Source organism: Cyanistes caeruleus, chromosome 12, assembly GCF_971803275.1.
Source record: "Cyanistes caeruleus chromosome 12, bCyaCae1.hap1.1, whole genome shotgun sequence".
NCBI classification, from domain to species: Eukaryota; Metazoa; Chordata; class Aves; order Passeriformes; family Paridae; genus Cyanistes; species Cyanistes caeruleus.
In genome coordinates this window covers 8,878,573-8,901,545 of record NC_141712.1, presented here as the reverse complement: position 1 = coordinate 8,901,545, position 22,973 = coordinate 8,878,573, and the positions used below count along the sequence as shown (strand labels likewise).

The 22,973-nt window shown below is 36.2% G+C and overlaps 2 long non-coding RNA genes across 2 annotated transcripts in view; both read right to left on the bottom strand.

The window, feature by feature from the left end:
• The window catches only part of LOC111934629 (uncharacterized), a 207,760-nt gene that overhangs the window by 156,250 nt on the left and 28,537 nt on the right, over window positions 1-22,973 (bottom strand). The gene's annotated exons all lie outside the window — the stretch shown is intronic.
• LOC111934631 (uncharacterized) lies at window positions 11,973-16,259 on the bottom strand. Its single transcript, XR_015275241.1, has 4 exons — window positions 16,022-16,259; window positions 13,589-13,707; window positions 13,163-13,255; window positions 11,973-12,087 (listed from the first exon to the last, which is right to left on the bottom strand). It is a non-coding gene; the product is annotated as an uncharacterized LOC111934631 (long non-coding RNA).

Below are 22,973 nucleotides of genomic sequence, written 5' to 3'. Positions count from 1 at the left end.
TGGCACAACCTCCATGAAGTTATTTACCTGACATTAGAAACCAAACTGGGGATAGTGCTCAGATTCCCCGGGTCTCCTGACTATGTCTTAATCACAGATCATTCTCCCTTTAATCAATGCTGATGTTTGTTTCAAGGAGGTGATTTCAGGACATAAGTCATTATTACAAAAACTAAAAATATGTAAGTATCCAAAGGCCATCTCTACAAACCTTTGTGTTTATACACCCCCACTCTGCATTAAGTACATCTAATTACTCTGCTATGTAACAGCACTTGGTATTCAGTTATACTCCAGTACGAAATACTCTAGTGTTCTGCTGCACTAAATATCTACCTGCCTATTAGCTCCAACCCTGCAAATTAGGAAGGAAACTACAAGCTGCTACAACCCATTCCTCAGAGAATGCAGCTGTGTTCCCACCACATCTCCAAAACAAGCAAGTGAAATGTTATTACTGTGATTAAAGAAAATTAATTCTAGATTAGGCCATTTCAAGACACAGCAATAAATTCCATTCTTACCTTTCAAACTGCCCACTATCTTTAATAATTTTCTATTTATAACCATGGACTGTTTTAGAAGACATGATTTCTAACTGAAAGGAAGAAAAATGGTTTTGATTGCCTATATTATATTTACTCTAAAACACGCTGGTTTCCACATGATTTAAGAAGTCAGCACTACAGTACAGAGAACACATATGTTATATTCATGGATACTCTTAGCTCACCACTATTAGGCCAAGGAGAGAATGCACAAAGTGCAATAACTGCCCATGAATGTGAGCAGTGCCAGTACTTGAACTTGAATATACAGAATTCACCAAATTTTTAACCCCATCCTTTGAGTTTTTAATGTTTAAAAAAAGCAGCTTCCCAGCTGGTGAAATGGAAGATGTTTGGGGAATCACTGGCGGGGTCTTTGGGACTATTTTATTTCCTCTTCTTTTATTCATCTTTCATTTTATAATATTTTTTCAAGAGAGAGAGCCACTATTTATTCTGGCAGCTTTGAATGCCTGCAATGAAACTGTCACCATGTCTGTCATCCTTATGTCCACCAAACAAAGTAGAATCACAGAATAATCTAAATCACACTTGTTAAAGGAAAAAAATAAAAATACTTATCTTCAAGACAAGTGTGGTAAAAATGCCCAGATTTTAGTGGGAAAAATGCAATCAAATAAAAAGTTCTTCTTTGAAGAAAGTGCTGAGGGTATGTGCTTCTTATTTCTGAGGACAGAAGGATATCCAGAGCACATAAAACTTTTCTTCTCATTATTTAATTCTCCTAATCAATGCTATTTTGACCAAGTTTTGAACTCTGGCATTCTCAAACTCCCAGAAGCCACAGTCCTGTTGTTGCTCACACCAGATCAGCCCATGAACTGTCTGGGCCTGATAACATGACAATGTTCCTGACACTCTTACTCACACGTCACATAGAGTTTTATGCCTGCTTTACAGGGATCAAACAAATTAGCAGAGGGAAGCTGTGCTAGATCAGGGCCTCATGTAGCTGCAGCCCTTTTGGTTACACAGCAGAAGCCCATGCTGAACCAGGGTCTGAATTTGCAGAACTGGAACAGTTTCCGTACCAAGTTTTAAATCACGAATTCAGCACTAGTGTTTGCCGCCATGAACACTTAAATCTGATATACACTGTTCATGTTACTAGAAGAGTTAATCTAATCATCTTCTCCTGTTTGACACCTCTCCCTTACACCACTTCTTGGTCACTATAAGAACTAGACCACGAAAAGTACCCAGGCTAAATGACTTGCAGGTGGATTCCTTCCTTACTTACAATCCAGACCAGTTTCACAATCCACATAGGAATGTTCATGTCACCATGAACTATCTGAGGTAGTAGGTGGATGAAAGTGATTACTGCATTTCTTGGAGCAAGAGCTTCTGCAGGCCTACATGATTTGTAGAACTACCACATTAATCATTTGAACCCAAAAAGAGTGCAGGCAGTGCTGAGATACAGAGGAACACAACTATAAGTTCATTCAAATCAAATAATCAAACTGAAATATTGTCAAAAAGCTTCCCATATGAAAATGGGGAATAGCTTGCAAATAATGTCATGGGAATTTTTAATGGACACAAAAATTCAAAAATTTTATTCAGTCTCATCTGAAAAAAAAAAAGGTATCTGTCATAGTGGAGAACCACCTCGTATTTGGCTTATTAACTCAGTGACTCAGGAGGAATAGTGCCATCTACTGAATTAACTATAGTCCTTAAAATACAGCCTAAAAAAATCATCTCTCATCTGCTGGTTATTGTACATGGATGAGTTCTTTGTCCAGTTAGTTTAATAGAAAATTGTAGTGCAGACACTTCAAATCACTTGGCACCTGCTGTTTTTCCTTTGCCAGGTGCATTTCAAAAGCTTATTCACAAAACAAAAGAAATAAGGTTATTTTTCTCAATATGTTTGTAATGATACTTTCAAGAACCTACATGGGCACGGAGTACTTGGAACAGTCCAGGAGGGAAGTAACTGTTGGCTGCTAAATGTTACAAGAAAATAGAAACCTGAAACGTGCAAGCAATGAGACAAATCAGAAAGAAAATAGATCTATGTTTACTGTTTCTGCAAATATCTAAGGAAATCCAAAATCCAGCAGTGCAAGCATATGGCATTAAAAGAAACATGATGGAAGAGATTACCATGGGTTCACACCACCACCAAAATATCTAACAAGCAAAAGGTTTATATTAAAAAAACTGAAAAATGAGTGGGATGAAAGAAGTTTTGGTGATATTAAAAGAGCAGATTGAGATAAATAAGATGAGGTTTAACCACATGAATCTCTTAAGTAATCACTGCAAAAACTATGTCCTTCTATGACTTCCCCTAAATATTCAGTCAAGAATTTCCTTTAGGAAAAGAAGGAGAGGTTAAAGATTCATCATCAAAATAAATACTGTGCATCAAGATGATGGGTGGATATGGAGAAAGTGTTGATATTATGTACTTTGTAAACCAAAATAATATTGATAACTCAAATGATATTTATGCATATAAATGAAGTATATGCAAATATTTCATCATCAGTCATGTCCAGAGGGAATTCAAAGAACTGACTGCCATAAAAACTTCCAAGTGACTTAAATTTTTCACTTGGTTAAGCAACCATTATCATTACAGGTTATTCTATGATTAATCACTGAAAATTAAACAATGAAATAATTTTTTTCTAAATTTATAAACAACTAAGTAAGGCCTAGTAATCATAAAATCAGATTCATAATTATTCTTTTGGTCTTTCTTAGAATTGATGGTACAGAATCCAAATGAACATATTGTTCTTTTAAATCATAATCACAGAGAAAAAACCCAAAGTATCTCAAGAGATTTTATTTTAGATATAACTGTCTTTACATTTCCATCTTCTTGAAAAAAAATCAGACATTAAAGGAAATTAAATTTAAATGTATCAATTCTTTAGCTGCTTGAATCATAAAATAGACAGTTGTTATCCTGTATTTGTTATTCAGATACATTTCCCAATAAGATTTTGGAGTATAAGAAATGAAACCCAAACTCTCTGCACTGCTGACAAGAAACCAGGTATTTTCCAAAATACTAGAAACCAATGTTATCAATAATTGTTATAAATTACTTAATTGCTATACATAGCAATTAATAAAAAATCTTTCCATATTAGAGTGTTCCTTTTATATAATGCATAAATTCATAGTAGGTGTTGTTTAAGTTGATTGTAAATTGGTAAATACACAACATATATGTAATGACTTAGAAAGGTATTATGTAGCTGTTAAATCACTTCTTGCAGACATGTTTGTACTGTATGAGTGTCCAAATGTGTTTTTTTCAGAAAGATGAAATACCATGAAGAAATGCACAGCTTTTTAGGGAACAGTCTCACTATAATCTTTAAGGACTCTCTGTGGATTTTCAAGTCATCTTGTCAAGCAGCAGAAACCCCTTTACATGAGCTATCTGACCAGACACAGAGCATGAGTAAAACAGCTGAGAGCAACTTCATCCCATCCTCACTGAAGTCAATGGAAAAAATATCTGCAGGATTTTGTAACTGAAGTGTATAGGAGCCTTTACAACGACTTCAATGAGCACTGAATCAGTCCCATCAGCAGCAGCAGAAGCTAGTGGGTAATCACTGTGGGTAATATATGAGCTGTCCTTAGGCTGCAATGTATTTGCATAAACCTTTTGTTGAATAACTTGAAGAACAAAATAAATCAAAATTGAAATCTATTCACAGTTAAATGGCAAGCTGAAAAAGAGATTTAGTGAGTTAAATTATTCACCATGCTCCAGTGAAAGCATATTTCACAGATTCACATTCCCGAGTGAACTCATGCTCTGCCACAGCCTAGCTAAATTTAGCATGAATAAGCATCTCTGGACAAATAACAGCCAAATGAAACAGGTGCCTTAATACATGCACTCAGCACCTGTTATTTTGCAGAAAATCACAAGCACACATATTTGTTCTCATTTGATTTATTAATATTTCCAGTGTGTATGAAGCTCTTTTGCACTGGACACATAAACAGGGCCTTGGGCTAATATGCATCTGTGATTCTGCACTAAATACAAAATTCAAAGGGTTTTTTTTCCTATGCCTGACTGGTTATAAAACTAAAATATCACTTGGTTATGTCTACTATAATTTCTGTGAACTACTTTTCTTCCCCTTTATACTCCTTGTGAGATGAAGTGACCAGAACAGAAAATACAAATTCATATGATGGCACTGCATTATTCTATAATATATTCTATACATATACATATGTTCTATACATACAGCACTATGAGGGCTGCTATGGGGAAGTTAACTCCATCCCATTTGTATCCTTTCCTTTCTGTATTACAGTCTCTGCATTGTGGCTCCATAAAGATGGAGACTGTATTTTACTGGATTCTGTGGACTCCTCCAGAATTGCGCAGTTTCTACATTAAATCCTTTCCAAAATTCATATCTGGATTTTTCTCTAACACATTATTTTGTCATCCTCTTGCCTTTCATTAATACTTACTCTGTTAGAAGCACTCCAAAGCTGCTGTTAAACACAATTCTCTCTAAGTTACTGACTCCTTTGTGCATGGAATGTAAACACTCCTATGGTACTTTCAAGAATAGGAATAACCAGTCTCCTGGGAAGGGTTCCTGCACAAATATTCACCTTTGCACAATCACTTTGCTACCAGTTCCTGAGGGTACACTGTAAACATTTGTGGAAAAACAGTGTCCTATGAAACAGGACAGGGAGCAGAGTTACACTGTCTACTGCTTCATTTGGAAAGGGTGGGAGAACTTGGGGCGTCCTGTGGTGAGAGAAAATGCTGGCCAGAACAAGACCCTGGATGCTGAAAAGTTCAGAAGCTTCTGCAGTACAGAAACAAAATGATACTGGCAAGTGAATTGGAAATGAGACTGCTTGAAGAACAATAAAAATCAGTAACACACACTGACACTAATAAGCTGAATGACTGGCAGTTTGATCAAACACTGTTATGAGAGTGATGAGCAATTCAGTCACATTTGCCAGGATAAATATTAATTGTGCGTTAAAGTATCTTCTATCTTATTGTAGCTGCAGCAAAAGACAAATGACTAAAACATAGGCATGTAAATGTGGAACTAAATGCAGATTCTCAAGAATTAAAGCAGCTAATAACAGAGTGTTGAATGACAACTGGGTGTTCTTGTTGAATTCAGATGCTTAAGAAAATTTATCGCTTGCTACAAGAGAAAAATAAATAGAGAGTTGGGAAACATTCTCATTCCAAAATTAATAGACATGACCTAAGACACAACACTTCTACCCAATAGAAAAAGTCACAAAAACTAACATAAGTATTGAAAATCAGTAAGAAAGCACACAGGAGGTAACGACCATCTGAAGAGTAGACAGCTCAGGGAAAAGACAACTACAGAGAAAAGGGAAATCAAAGTTGAAAACCCCAAACTTTGTTTATTTAAATTAGCCATACTGAAAGAGAAATAGAAAAGTCATTGGAGTGAAAATAACAATGTATATGGGCCATAAAACGGAGGAGAGAAAGACCAATCTGCTAATGGTTCTGACCTCTCTACTCAAGCTAACATGGTCAGGGCAAAATAAAACATTTATAGTCAGACATGGTAAACAACAAGCGAGCAGATAATTGCACAGGCACACTATTTCGTCAGTGATATTTTTTCTTCATAGTTTACCTATGATTATTCAAAAGCAGAGGTAATGATCTACTTAGCTTATGCATTAATTTACAATCCAGAAAATAATGCACAGCAAATAATAATTACCATCACTGTCTTGTTCTAAATACTGCTAAAAAATTCTCAGTGGCCAATAAGTACTCATTCATTTAGGATTATTTTCTCTCTCCTTTGTAAATATTTCTGCATTTCATCCACTTGGCTTTCAGAAGACAATTTTACCATGGAACTGCTAAACAATAAATAACATCAAAATCTTCAATGGCATAAAGATGTAAGCAGTTTAACTCTATATACATAAATTCACTGACTTCAGTGAGATGTATGAAGTCAAACAAGTGTCTTTGTTTTTAGAAAATACAGGAATTAATTATTAAAATACATTTTTCAAAACAAGACTGTCAAACTCTTCATGTAGAAAAGACTTTTAAAATTCTGAAACTGCTGTACTATATAAAACTTGATTTGATCTTCTTAAAGAAACACAATTTTAACTGTCAAAAATAAGCTGTTGCTCAAATCTTTTGGAGTTCTGATCCAGGCAGGAATGTGCTGGCACCTAGCATTTCTTTTTCTCCAGAAACATACTTCTAAGTATAGATGTTCATAACGTGAAATATAATCATCTGTTTAGATACTTTAAACACATTCATATCTTTTGCAAAGGCAACTTCTATCTTTTTGTATTTATCACAAGCAAATGTTTCAGTCTTGCAGTCAAAACCAGAATTATTTATATTGAGGTTCTCCAGAGCTCTTATTAATTACATTTATTGTGGGCTTGTATTGATTCTGAGTGTGCTATCAGTTTTTACTGTGCATAATCTGCATTCTCATATATTCCTTTATGCATCTAACACACCCACAGAAGCACCACACAAGACATGGAGTTCAGCATCTTGTTTCTCAGTGCAGATCAGAACTGAAGAGAATGGCACATTAGTGCAATAAAAGTGGCACAATGATGACTTGTTGATGACACCTGCAGGAATATCATAAATGGTGTCAGCTGGCCTAGCCCCATGACATCTAGGGACTTACAGGTCAAAGCCTATAGGTTTGAACTGCAAGTTAATTGTGAACTGGTGGTGACTGCAGAGCCTCTACAGAGGATACTCGTGTGAGACACTACATAAAAAGCAGGTAGTCATGCTTTGCATTAGGTAGCCATATTTTCCTCCTCCTGAAGACAGATACTGAGAGGAATTCTAATTACAAATTTAGTTCCTAAACAAGAGCTAACTACATTCAACATGGAACATCTCCTGCTGAAACTGTCAACAAAGAAAACCCATATATATAGATCTAGAAGGCGCTCCAAGACACTGCACAGAGTGTTCACTGAGTTAATTCCATTCCATCCCCTTTCTAGTAATTACACAATGTTAAACATAATGTATTGCCAATTATGTTGCCAATTTTCTTGAATTGATAGGCTCTGTCCTCAGCAGGTCCCCCACTTAGCCTGAGCATTACACCACAGTGGCACAGCTGTTTGCTTCTGGTTCTGGAAATAAGGCAGCTCTGTTCTCTGCTGTACTGCATGAGATCAGCATGCCCTCAAACACTTAAGTTTGAAAACAGAGACCAATATATATAAGAAACTGGTGTTAATGTCAAGGAAATTGTCTCCCTTAAAATGTATCATCATGTTCCAGGAACTGTCCTCAACATGAGGTGTTTGAATACTTTTCCTAATTAACATGATGAAGAAAGTAGAAGAATAAAGACAAAAATCCATGACAGGCAGGAGACCCTAAAGATGAATTAATTATTTTCCCCTTTCTCACCTTATTTCAAGCTGCAGTATCATAAAAATAGATAAACAATTTTTTTTCAAATCCTATAAGGCAAAGGAAACACAATAGGTACCAGTGCCAATCTGGCACCCACTGGGTCCTCTGCCTTGCCAAAATGTTTCATTGAGCTGCTAGCTGAAAGTGTGAGGAGCATGCTGATGCTGCAGCTGCTGCTGTATTTGTTTTGTCCTACTCTGGTGGAGATTCTCCAAGGGTTTCCTCCAGAACAGCTCATTTACAGTACAAATATAATAAACCTCCACTTAAATAAGTTCCAAAAAATCCTTCTCAGTTACAGAGATCCTGAAAGCACTAAGATGCAGGTCTAAGACAGACTTAAGTTTAAGCAAACAAATTATTTGCCATGTGTTACTTGGTTATTCTCCACAACCCCAAATCATTAACAGTTGGGCCAAACTGCTGAATGCAACACATTTTGAAAAGCAAACACATTGTTTTAAAACATCTCTGTAAACTCCGTCATTAGTTTACATGTGCTGAGTGAATGGGTATTAGAGGATGTTACACGTCTGCCCTGCACCACCACAGGAGTACTGAGCGGTTTCAATGAACAGGTAAATCCATAAAACTGCATTTTACAATCTGAGCAAGTGACAGAACTGGGTTTTGCCACAGGTAGAGAGGAGGAAAAAATTGGATTTGTTTCTGATTTTTGGCACACAGAATTTACAGAAAAAAGCAACTGTCCATAGGCATTACTAAGGAAATGCTGCTGTGAAGAGTCCTGAGGAAGAAGCAGGATGCCTTGTGCATGTGGTGGGCAGCCCATGAGCCAGGAACCTGACTGTGGTATGAGAGAGACCTCAGATAAAGAACAATGTAATTTCACTGCCCCCAAACAAAGTGAAAGCCAAACAATTGTTCTCTGGGTCACCAGCTTCATAGCAAGTTCAGATTGTTTCTCCCTGTATACAATATATTTCCTCTTCAAAAAAACTTGTTTTGAGAGAGGTGGACTGAAAACCTTTCAAGATTGCCAATGTTCACAATGTGTAAGCTGGAAAAAGTCAGCTGCTTAACACACATTGTCCAATTACACAATCAGTGGTTGAAAATGTTTTGGTAGACTTTTTTTAATCTTGATTAAAAAAGATTAATGTATTAGTTTTACTTATGTACTAGTTTTACTGTTCAAAGTATTAAAAATAGTTTTATTAGATAATAGATTCCAGGAAAGCTTTTAAATAGCATAAATGGTATTAAATAGCATAATGATGGTAAGTAATAGTAAGTAAATCGAAAGTCAAATATATTATGCCCATAGGTTCATATACTTTCTTTGCCTCCGAAACTCTGCCCAGCCTGTTAACACAATTTTGGTGTAGAGACCTATCCAGGACTACAAAGCCTGGGTGGCTGCGAGGCTGAGCTGCGAGTGCATGCTTGATATAATGCATGCCCCACACTGCCACTGGTCCAACAGGCCCAGGACCAGGGAGCAACTGAGAGCAGGCAGAATATGTACTTAAGTATCACCTATAAAGCTAAAACACAGGAATTACACCTTCAGCTTGTAGAAGGATGACAAATGTCTAAAAAGATAAATATATAGGAGCAATGGGAATCTGCCCTGTTCCTTATATGGCTTGCACTGAAAGTATTATCTTTCACACTGCAAATCAGATTGTTGTGTGAAAACAGTCTCCATAGATTCATATTTTATATTAGATCTTGAATAATCCTTTCTGTACTTGTAACATTTCACTTTATTATGAGAGAGCTATTTTCATGCAAAATATTCTCTGCTTCTGGAGAGGCTGAGCACTTTTACCTCCTACTGACTTCACCTGGCACTATGGCTACTCAGCAGCTGGGATTAATGGGCCCATGATCTTTTTCAACAACAGGACTTGATGAAGATTTGCATTGTTTAATAACAGTAACCTGGCTTCTAAGTTACCAGAAGAATCTGATATGAATGAAAAAAAAAATTGAAAACTGAGTATCAGTCAAATTTGAAAAAAAACCCACATTCATAGAATATTTTTGTTCTAGAAATTGTTTTCAGGTTGCATGAAGAGGAAAAGAGCTTGTAGGAAATAGTAACTACAACCAAAAAAAAATATCTTCTATTGTGATGTTTATAGGAATTCTCATTCAGTATTTCAACAAATAGATAAAAATTAATGTATTCTTAAATGGTGCATGCAACTCCTATGTTATTCATATGTTATACAAAATTGCTATCATTATTATCCTTTTGAAATAATCTTGTGGTCCTTCTTGTAAAAGAAACATGCTGAAAGGATGTTTACAATAGTACAGTACTGGCTGATAGTACAATAAGTTAGGTAAAAAAATATGTAATGTCATTGGGACTAGAAATCTTTAAAGGATCCTTGTCAAAGTGGAGTTCCATGAAAGGACAGTAATTTTTATTAACCACAGTTTACTGGAGGATGTTTCTCTGGCTCTGGCTCTTTCGCATACACTGTATACAAATATATAATTTAGTGTAAAATAGTTACATCCCATTTACCACATGAAACTCCCAACTATGCTGAAGACCAGAGATCAGCTGCATGAATGAATTCAGATAGAGATGCCCATTTGGCCGATTTGAATTCAAAAGAAAACACTTTTTGATCTGGGTTTATTGTAGTGAGAAACTGCTGCTTCCATAAAATTCAAAGCAAGTAAATGCAGACAGGAATCTTTGTTTATTAGGAATAGTCTTTAAAAAGTTAATATGCCACTTGAGGCCATAGTGAAATCAGCAGTTTCAGATAGCACTACTTAAATTTTACAGTAGACTGGTTTTTTAGAACAATACTTTTCATAGCTTCTTACAGGCATGAAAATAGCTTTCCATTCACGAACTGCAATACCCTGAACAGTGAGATTCATGTTGTTTCCAGTGTTTTGTGAATAAGGCAACAAGGAAAGAAAGCCTCCAGTGCAATTCCCTCCTGAGTATCAATACACTGTCGCAATATCTCAGGCTCAGCGTCTGTTAAAGTTGCTGGAGTTAAATTTGTGGAGGTGAGTGAGTGCAGTGAGGAGAGAGCATATGCTGCAGCCTTTCAACACATACTGCAAACTGCTGGTGCAATATATCCTGCTGTGTAGCCCTTTAGGAGAAATTGGAAATGTTTCATCCCTGCCCTAATGTTAGAGCTGACCCAGGGAGAGGCAGTACAGAGCTTGCTCCACCTTCATGCCTGCTTTAAGAGCAACCCTTATGGCACATGCAAGGCAGCATGAGGGAATATTGCAGTAATCCTACATTATTGAGATTTTAATCTCCTGCAATTGAGGTAATTCTATTAAATGTGATCTATTAAAGATCACATCAGAGTTTTACATTATAACACAAGGCACAGGCTATACAATTACTACAAATTCTGTAATACAAGACTAGAGAAAAGAGAGGCAAGAGAGTAGCAGCAGCATGTTGAGGAAGCTGGGTCAAAGAGCATGTCAGGTTCCTAAAAAATCATAGAAATACTCTAAAGAGGCTGACAGACATTCTCCAACAGCAGGAAAGACATGGGGACTGTGGAAGCAGAGACTGGTTTGAAGAGCAGCACATTTGAAAGAATGTGAGGCATAGCAGGCCAAAATGACTTGGCATTAAAGGCATGTCTCTGTGGTGGTCTGCATGGCTCTAATGCTACAGAAATAGCACCGCAGATTCTTTATGGAAAAAGCTCAAATGTACAGGGATAAGAATTCCTTACCTTCCTATTAGGCTCCATAGAGGAAATCAGCTTCTCAATTTATTTTACAGGTGCTCAAATAATTAATACTGAGATACTGGCCCTGAGATAGTGCAAGTTCTTCATAACTTGTTTTAGGAATAGCATCAAGACCCTTCCTTCTCCTTAGGCAGCCACTACTTTAAAGTCTCTCTTTTCATCCTGTGTAATAGGGATTGGAAAGGCTGGAGGCAGACAACATGAAGTAAATCAGTGAATAATAACTACCTTACACAGAAGAAGCAGCCAGCAGTACTCCTAAAGGAGCAAGACAGACAGACAGAGCTAACATACTGTTGTAATTCTGTCACAGCAATCCAACTCCTTAAACTGTTTCTTTCAGCTGAAAAAAAGATGCTGCATCAATGATTTTGAAGATTAAAAGAAAAAAAATCATTAGAAAAAAGCAGAAATTTACTAGAAAAAAAGAGAGGAAAATGCAATAATTCAATGAAAAAAATTCACAAGCAAACATTTGACAAAATTGAATGATGCTTGAAAACATAATCTATAATAAAAGAGGAAAGTGGGAAGCAGATTGAAGTTTACTCCTTTTTATTCCAAACTGTGATTTGTGCATTATATGATTATCATAACATTTTAATTTCCCCTAAATGGAAAGTTTTTTCAATGTTTCAATATCCAAAACCTGTGGGTTCCCAACCCTTGTTCATTCACCAATTGTATCTGAAGTAATGAAAAACGTCCCTTGTTCCATTGCACATCAGAGAACCTTCACCTGTTTATCACATGGATGACATAGATATACCTGTGCCCAAAAGTTCATACAGCTTATGTGACATGAAACATGAATTTTACTGCAATACATATAGCAGGACAACTATATGTGTAGACAAATTTATATTATTTCAGAATTTGGGGTAAAAACACCTCTTATTTTACAGTTGTAATTTTCTGTGAGTATCTCTAAACTGAAAGTCAGTGGAAGAAAATCCCTCATCCAGAGGTACAGAAGGTGTTAGGACGTTCTGTTCTTATTGATCTGGGAAGTGCTGGTCTCTTCTAATCAGAACGTCTATCTTACCTTGTTACTTCAAAACAATTAGAGCAGTCTAAAAGAAATATGTAAGTACAGGGGCTTTTAATTGCTTTGTACAAATTTAGAATGAGAAGTTCACAGGTGATATTTCCATCTGATTTGTACCTTGGCCATGATGCTTTTTTTTCATTATTGTGCAGCTAGCAACCCAGGAAAGACTAGAACGATTAATAATCATTCGATCCTGTGCATGCACAGCATATTCAGCCCAGTAACAGCAGCCCAACTCAGAAAAGAAATGTAATTTGCGATGTAGTCCTCTAAAGGGCCATGGTGTGCTAAATGATTTGTTATTAATAAGAGTTGCAAACAAGAACTGCTTAAAAATAGGTACAAATAAATTTTAACAAAGCCATACCTTCTCACATGTCAAAATTGTCACTTTCAATAAGAGCCCTTCAGAACTTCATGGTGATCACTCACATTTGGACTTTACCACCCTTTACCGCCCCTTTAAATTCAATAATATATTTGATAATATATGTTAAAGTGATGGTAAAGTTACTATTCAATTATACGCTATTAAGCAAATACTTTTACATCATACAGTTTTAAGGATATATTTCCTCTTTTTTCAGAACTCTAAGTCTAAGGTGTTCTAAATATTCTGTAACCTTATATTCTTTAAGTTTGAGAAATATAAATATCAGTGTGGAATGTAGTGGTTTCAGCTTTTTAATTTTTTGTACTAGGCCAATATATGCTTTATTCTAGAGAATTTTTGAAAACATATAAGGAATGTAGGAGCTATAGTGTATAAAAGACTAGCATAATGTTGTGTTACCTTGCCGCTGCAGGTCTGCTTCTGAAAGTTAACTTCTGAACAGTAATTATACTTTTATTTATCATTCTCTCATGTGTATACTATATATTACATACCACAAAGTAAATTGTTTTTGAGACCTGTGAGATGGAATAACAATGGATCAGCATAAAAAGTATAGATCTTTTTAAAAAACTACTTAAGAGTGATGTCACAATTCTATGTTTTATCTACTTTCTTAATTACTATTCCATTTTCTTTTTTGTTTGTTCACTTACTCTCACTGTGGAAACTAGAAATTGAAGCCAGTTGCATTGAAACCACCAGAGAAAGCTGTCAGTGATTTAGTGGGCACAAGACTATATTCTAAAGCCTGTGGAGGCGGAGGCAGCTGCAGGCAATCTGGCAGAATTCAGATGTACTAAAAACTTAATCTAGAACACTGATGACATGGAGTCCATTTCTGCCTTCTGTCTTTCCCAATAATTTTACACCTTTTATAATGGTGTATGACCTTTCAAATATGGTGCAGCACACAAGAAAATTGTCTAATGATTATTCAGGGTTTCTTAGCTACACTTTTTGCCATGCCAAGGCAAAACAAAATTAATTTCCTGGTAGTGATCAATTTAGACATGAAGTAATTCTAGACTACTTCTTATCCTCACTTTTCACCAAACAGGAACATGTGGTGTGCTTAAGAAAAATATTGTATTTATAGCAGAAATTGAAAGCAGCCAATAATAATTTTAAAAATTTAACCCCAGTCTTGAGCTAAAACCTTCTGTAAGCTGTTTATCTAGATCAATGCTTAGAAGTACACATTCCCTGGATTAAAAATTATCAATGTTAATTTGATTTACATTATTAATTTCTGCAGAATACTAGTATTTCTGAGAATTACGGCCAAAAAATAAATAAAGTAATATAATTAAAATATCACTGTTCTGAATCTGGAATCTATACAAATGTATTTATCAATACTTATAACTTTAATATATTTACTATCATAATAATTCCCCTAGTTGCCACCAGTCATTACAAAACCATGCAGAATTTCCCTGCATTAAACTTTGAAGGTGACTCAAGAGGCAGAACACAAAGGGAGCACAACTTCCCCTCTGGCCAGAGAGGGTCCCATTTGAGACTCAGGACGCATGGACTTACAAAATAACTCTATGGAGTTACAAAATACAAAACTATGAAGTTGTGTCTAGATTTCTTTTTTCTCTTCCAGAGTATAAATCTTTCTGGGACAAATCAAGTGAAATCAAGGAACAGACTCCACAGGGAATACATCATGGTGAGCAAGCCAGGCATGATTCTGTTGAAAGGAATGGCAATAAAAATAACTGTTGCATATGGATTCCTTAATCTTTTGGCCCATAAAGGTTTCTTTCTTGTGGGAGCTGGGACCTGGCCAAGGACACATTTGTGAGTCTGTCCACCCCAGAGTTTTGCTAATCCAGACACTGCTGTTTCTAGTCAATCATAAAAAATAGAGACATTATTTTATGGAAAGCAATGTACCCTGATGCAGCATACCACATAACTTGATGAGAAGAAGCAATAATGGCTGAGGCAGAAAGGATTTGTGGAGATTAATGGCCAGTTATAGAAGTGTCCTAGAGCTACATCCAGATCCATTAATTCCACCATGTCATTAACAATTAACCAAGTGATCTGTGGTATAGTCATTATTACAAATACATGGTTTTTTTAGAAGAGACTATCATTAGGAGTTTAGTTTTGCTCCCATTCTTATTCGTGCAAAGTGTGCCTTCATGCAGCACTAAACCAACATGTTCTAATTTATATCCAATTATTTTCTTATCAAGGCACTCCAATAATAGAAATGGAGAATAACTCTTTAAAAAGTAATTTTGTACAATTGAACACCAACCAAATCCAAGTTTGACATTTTTAAGTGAATTCAGTGCCAAGCCAAAATTTATGGAACTATTTGATTAAGTCCTCCATTTGTTCTCCAGACAGATACAGTACTATAAAAACTTGTAAGCTCTCCATAAATTTTTCTTCTTTGATTTTACATCAGGACAACCTCCAGATCTTTTATTTCCCAACATGAATCCTAACATAATCTAAAATGGCATTGACTTCCTTTTCAAGTATACACATGGCCTATGATAGCAACTTTTCTCATTTCTTAATTTGTGCACATTTGAATAAGAACAAACTGGGATCAAGAGTGAATTATTTGAATGGAAGTAAACAATTTTTTTTTCTGTCACATGTACTATATGTCCTTTTACTCTCCTATAAGAACCTCTGGAATATCTTTATTTTAGATGGAGGGAACAACAAATTAAGATCCTATTTCATTTTACAGACAACACTCCTTCACTTCCCTTGTGGCCCTTTAATTAATATTAAAACTAAAAGCTAACAAAGGAACTTTTTTAGTAATTTACATACTGAGAATCCAGTACTCACCTGCTCTTAGGCTGCAATAGCCAAGTGGAAGGATTATGAGGCTCCACTAACTTTCTTCAAAATACTTTTTTTTTTTTTTAAAAAAAAAAAAGGGTTAATTACCTATTCAGCAGACAGCATTACAGATATATTTCAAAATAGAAGGTAAAATTTTAAGCTGGTTGCTGTGGTTATTTACTTTGAATTTTCTATTGACTGTACATAAGAATGTGACATGATATTCAACTCTCCTGAGCACACCCAGCTCTCCTAGAGATTACACAATCTGTAAGTGATAACACAATCACATAATTACACAGTCCTAGTGATTACACAATCTGTTAGTGATAACAGAGAGCGGGACTGGATTTAAACAAGGATGAAGGGGCATGTCCTCTGATTACTCAGTAATAATCCTCAAAATTAACAGAAGAGGTAGCATCACAATTGGTTTTGTTATGAGCCTACCAATGGGCTTCACAGAGATCACTACACAGCAATGAAATGGAAATAACACAACTTATTTTAGCTGTATTTGAGCCACAGCACAAGGTCCTAGTGCTGTCTGGTACACTGATGGCCTTGCTTCTCACAGCACTAGCAGGCCATTGTGAAAACTAAAATTTCTCTAAATAATTAGAATCAGCAGTGTATTGGCAAATTGAAAATATCCTCAGGCATGCAACATTTTCTATAAGCTTAAATTAATCAACAATACACTGTGCATGTGTAAACAAGACAGTTAAAAGAAAGCATCACTGTAACAGTATGATGACTATAATCGCCACAGTGCTAAAAATTATGTAGAAATGCTTTGCATATTTCAAACCTGTAGTGCCCTGTGGCAAAATCAGTCTGATTTTTAAAAGTGAAATGTATTAAAATTGATACACTCCCCTTGAAACAATTAATCTTCTCAAGCATTAATTAAGGCCTACTGTCATTCACTTTTTCTTAAACTCAATTTATAACATTTACCAAGTGCTCAAAGTCTAAACAATACTGTCATTGCAGGTATGTTGTGAAGTTATCAATTCTTTACCCCATTGGTGTATTCTCTTTTTTCTGCTAATGTAGACACTAATGAAGGAAAAGAAGGAAGAAATATAATATAGCATAAAAACAAGAATGAGTCCATTCAAATGGCACTTTTTTTTCACTCTTTAGTGCGCTCATTAGACTTAGGATGCATGGTCAGACGAGCGATACCAGCGAACCTTTTTTAATTGCACATTCTATTTGCCCCTGTTCCATGCGTTCAACCTGCAGAGAAGAAAGACATTTAAAGATTACCAAGGCAAGTTTGTAATGAAGCGGATGCCTCTTTGTCTGTCCTTGCGCCAACAGCAGCAGAAGGGATACTAATTAGAGGGTGAATTATTAGCTTCCCATGGTGCACTGCAGGGGCATTAAAAATGAGTGTAGTTTGTTGCTTTCCTTTTAGATGGTTAGCACTGGTTTAATATATTCTTGTTTCTAGGTGAGCAGCAGGGGACAGTTTTTATTATCATAATTGTTGCATAATTACTGGCCTAAGGTTGCCTATTGTTAAATAAAAATGCTGAGATACTAATGTTTTATTGAACAGTACAAGTAGATACAATTGTAATATATTTTCTTGAACAATATAAGCTTGTTATCTGGCAGCTTGGTGACAACTCTAAGTTGTCTTGTGGATGAAACTGATTTTTTGTAAAGGCTAAGTATAAAATAGGATTCTCTAAAACTTGAAATACATTCAACTTAAAAAGAGAAGTTTTATTTTCATTTATTCAAGAGGACCCAAGTATGTGTAATATAACCTCACCAGATTTTACCTGATGAGGACTGTGAACTGACCTCAGAATTAAAACCTGCAGCTCTCCTTTCTCTGCAATCACAAATACACAAATATATTCTAAATTTTATGCCCATAATTTACTTTTGTGATAATCCAAAACTGATTAACAATGTAAGAAATTAAATATTAAAATAACTAGGGTAAAAATAAAGCAAATTAAAAACCATTCAGTATTAACCCAAATAAGAAATTTGTAATATTTTCCTTGGTCCACCTTAGCAGAAGAGATGTCTGAATTTGTTGCAAAAAGCTTTTAATACTTCATCTCAATTTCCTGTTGTGGTTCCTGCATGTCAGTAGGTAACAGGGTATTTTGATGTCCCATGGTTTATCCAGGTGGAGCTCTTTCTGCCAAGCCACCTGCTCTGCATCAAAACTGCCTTGAGAGGAGAATTCTGAATGCGAAGGATCAGCTCCTGTCACTTGTGTCCATGTCACATTTACACAGACTTCTCTCTGAATTGTGCAAATTCTAAGTGTAAATCTCCAAACAGCTACCCTAAACAAAAAACTGCTATTTTAACCTCATCTTCTTCTTTCTACAGAAGAGGAAAAAAAGGATATAGAAGAAAGGGGATTTGTAATACTTTTGAAAAGTGAATAATTTTCATGAGATTTTACCAAAATCCACTTTAAAAGTTGCTTGGCATTGCACTGAACTGATAAATTACCAGCAAAGATTACGCTTATGATTTTTTAAATGGCAGAACCTCTTCATTTTTCTTACTTTCAGGAAAGTAAAACAACTTAGACCTAGTTAAAACTGAACAATTAGAGAGCAGGAATTAATTAGCTGTCTTAAAGAAGTCTTTCAACAGTATTTCAATGCTTTCTATATTGTTGAGCCTTCTAAACTGAAAGATCTAGAGACACCATCCTGTTGCCTTAGAAGCCATTCTTCCCCTTGATACATTCAGTTTCCTAAGTTGCATCCCTGAAACTCTCAGTTCCACCAGCTCAGATGAGATGCTGTGATAATGAAGAACATTTTGGAAAAAAAAGCAAATGCTTGAAAGTTTTTACTAAACTACTTATTTTTTCCTCTCTAAATCATGACTAAATCTAAATCCCAACTACATAAAGAGTCTAAAATTCTTTAAGAGAAGTACTTGTAGCTCCTCTGGTATATACAAACACACAATAGATTTCAGGGAAGAAATACTGTTATATAATGAAAGATAAAATGAAAGAAAAGAGGACTACACTGTCCATCCACAGCTGGTGGAATACTGCACACAATAGCCGCCTTCCCCTCCTCAAGTTGTCAGTATCCTTATTTAACTTTTTCCACCTTGACCTAGAAAATACATCAGTCATTTGCTATTTCTGTAATGAAATGCTGATCTATGCAAGCCTGTGCTGGCAGCACTATCCAGCACTTTCCCTGCAAGGTTCTGCTGGCTGCCAATCTCCGGAAACCCCTCGGTGGTGTTGAACAATAAGAGATCGCTGACCTTTCCTTCCTCTCCAATGAAAGAACTATTTAAAAGCTAAGGCCACTGTAGAGATAACACAGGTAAGGAACTGATGGCAGGTGCTATCAGTGGACTTTTATGCTGTTGTGATTCAAGTTTTCTTATTCTTATTTTTATGTATATTGCCCACATATGTCAAAGCAGAAATAAAAAGCTGTGCAGGTTTGTAAACCCCAGCTAAGAAAAAGCCCTGGTATTTCTATCTAGCCTAGCTTTGCATTTCTTATGTGGAACTTCCCTATCAGAAAATCTCATAATTTCCCACAAAAACCTTTGTGCAACTTATTGTTTCTGCTTTTTTATAATTTTGAAGGATTTTCCAGAAAGTACCAGAGGAAATCAATACAGTTTCTTTCATTTTAGGAATTCACTTTATTCAGTATTCCTTTTAAAAAATATTTTTTTCTTCTTACTTGTACGAATCTCATTCTTTTTTCTGGCATCAAATTTATTTTTGTCATCTTTTTCTGCTGTCCATAACCCCATGGAAAAACTTAGAACTCCTCAGTGATTATGCAGTTAGTGAAACTTTCCTTAAACAAAACAATTTAAAAAAAAACAAAAACAAAAACAAAAACAAAAAAACCCACCAACCTTTGGCTTAACTTCATAAACCCAGGTATAAAAGCATTAACTGATCACTTACAAGAAGATGTTAATTTCAGCCACCCCTCCATCTTCCAGAGACCATGCCAATAAATAGATCTTAACTACAAGCTTAAACAGACTTAGATACACTTCTGAACAGCAGGTTTATTTTTTTCATGTCAAGGTTTAGAAGTGCAAAAAACATATTAAGGCATTATGAGCATTTTATGTTCAGAAACTGATTACACAAGAGCTAGACTCTGAGTGGGATTTTATAGCTGCACAAAGAGACAAAGGAAGGAAGCAAACACCTCTGGAAAGAACTTGGTGTCTTTGCACTACCAGGCAACACTCACAGTCCTCCTGCAAAGGAGGCCCAGCTAGTGAGGAGTCCCTGCTGGCCAGGCAGACACTTCACAGAAGGAGGGGTTTGATGTGAAGCAGTTGAAGATTTTACAACCCTAGTTCCAAACCCAAAGAAGAGGCTAAAACAAGCTAGGACTCTTCATCCCAACTTGTGGCAAAGGTCAGTCTGGCCTGTTCACCCATTAAAATTATTTATCCAGCTACAACAGAGCATCAGAAGTATTCACAATGTGTAACACACATTTAAGAGGCATTTAGAGGTTTTAATCAGTGGCTTCAGAGAGGCACACAACTGCTCTTGGCTTTGACTAAACTAGGTGACCAACCTGAGGGGTTTTACCCTGTTTCCATCATTATTAGTTACAAATCTAGCCTGAAGAACTGTCACAGGGTTCATCCACAAAGATTCTGCTGAGGGACATGACCCAACCTACCCACATGGATATTAAGTATTATCAATTTAAGTGAAATCCAGCTAAAATTTTAATTTCTTTTTGCTTTTTCTGTTAAAATTAATCAAGAGTGTGTTGAGAAGCAATACAACATTTGTCCAGAATGACTGCAGTGAACCTCCCAATTGAAATGTTTATATTCCCTGGAAGGAACAAACATTTCTCTTAATAGTAAATCAAGCAGCAGCAGAAAGAGCAACACCAGTCTCTTGCATTGATATTGTTATTAAGTATTTGCATCATAGGATACTGTTTGTAAGCATAATAACAGCTGTGTTTGTGATCGTGAATCCTAGGGTAGAAGAGACCAATCTTTCTCTCAGCAAGACCAGATAGGATTGAGCAGCACCTTAAAGGTCTCATTGTGTAAGCCTCACTGGATCTGCCTTCATCATATTATTTAAAAGAGAAGGGATTGCCCAAAGCAAGGGTAATCAAGACCTAAAGAGTCACTGCTTAAGCAGAATGACAGATGAATACAGCCACTGTAATGTAGTATGGTTAGTTCTAGATTTTAACCTACTGCATGTACTCTCATCCAGATGGAGGGCTACTGTTGTTTGAAAGCTTTCCATCTCACAGTAGATGCAGAAATGTGAAATTACAATGTATTGATTCCACTGCACTCTATATCAGTAAATTCAAATCTCAGTGTGACTGGTCAGGATACTGTGTAAAATAGAGGCAACATCTCAGCAGCTCCAGTGACATCTCTAAGATCTCCTATCAAACTAGAATAAATGCCAGTGTCAACAGAGACACCCACCTCAGCTGTTCTGAAGGGTGTGAATCTGTGTTAGAAAAGCACCATACAAACATTCATGCATTTTGAACAAACCACGTGTTACTTGTATGACGCCAGTACCAAACTCTACCGCCTGATGTTTGAACATCATGTTAGTGGTGCCAAATATGCCTAAGACAATTCAAAGAACATAGTGATAAGTCACCACAGACAAAGCTGTAGTAATAGACATTATGACAGATCAGTAGAATTATAGAGGATAAAAGAAATACACCCTTCCAAAGTAAACAATGCAGCAAGTGGTTTGTTGGGGTTTTTTAATATTCCTTGTAATTTAACACTTATTGAAGCCTCTAAAGCAGTGAATAAAAACATTCTGCAAGGCTTTTATTCAGCCATCTGCCCTATTTTCTTAAAGAATAGTTCATGTCAGCCCACAACCCTGTCATTTCATAATGACAGAGAACATGGCTGTGGATCTTGTTATTACAGGAGCTCATGTTGCTGCAGGAGTATCGGGGATTTGGAAAATGCAAGGAGGAGTAACCCTGAAAGTACTCATGGAAGCTTTGTTCAGTGTCTCACACTTCAACACTGAAGCGTCTCACTTCAGTGTTGGAACTGAACAATCTCTGGCAGCTCCATATTGCTGAATGAGAGCAATTCTGTGAGCTGGTTACATCATATGTGGTAGAATATAGGGAATGTAAAGTCAGCCTAAGGCCCTCAGCATGGGAACAATGAATAAAGTGTGGGAACAGAACCTCAGCATTTTATGCAGCACTTCACTGGTTACTATGGTCTTTCCAGCATGAAAGCTAATCATGCTAATCATAAAGTCCCATTAGACCACCAGAATTTTAAAAAGTGGTCTTATTATAGTTAACAGATATTTTTTAAGTTAATTTTTGTGCTAGATGAGAGAAAAAAAAAGTTATTGCAGCACCACACATTTATCTAACTACTGGCTGAATATTGTAACATGTCAAAAAAGGTGCCAAAAGGTAAACCTCTCTTACAGTCAGAACAAATTAATTTACTGCCAGTAACATAAATATTTGATTATTGATTTGGGAGTTGGCAAACAAAGAAAACAAAAATTTACTTAGGGAAAACACCAGGCTCAACTTCATTAGCTCACTCCAGACCCCTCTCCTGCCTGCCTGGTTATCTCTACAGGGTACACTCGGACCCATCAGAGGGGCAATGAGTGGTCAGGCAGTCAAGGTCAGTGTACAAAGCTTTGTATTTGCTGTTCTGAGCTAATCACTTGTTTGCTATGCTCCACTCCTCAGTGATGAACCTGCTCCAGTCTGGATTTATCCACAGCCCAGTCTCTTTGAGGCCACACCTGCTCCACAAGACACAGTCCCTTTGAGGTGTGCATGCCCTGCCTTCAAGCAACTGCTCCTCTATCTCCTTGTTTGTTCCCTCTGTTCCCTCTTCCCTCCATTCTTCTGCCCTATCTTAAAAAAAAAAAATTCACAGAGTGCCACAAACTCCTTCA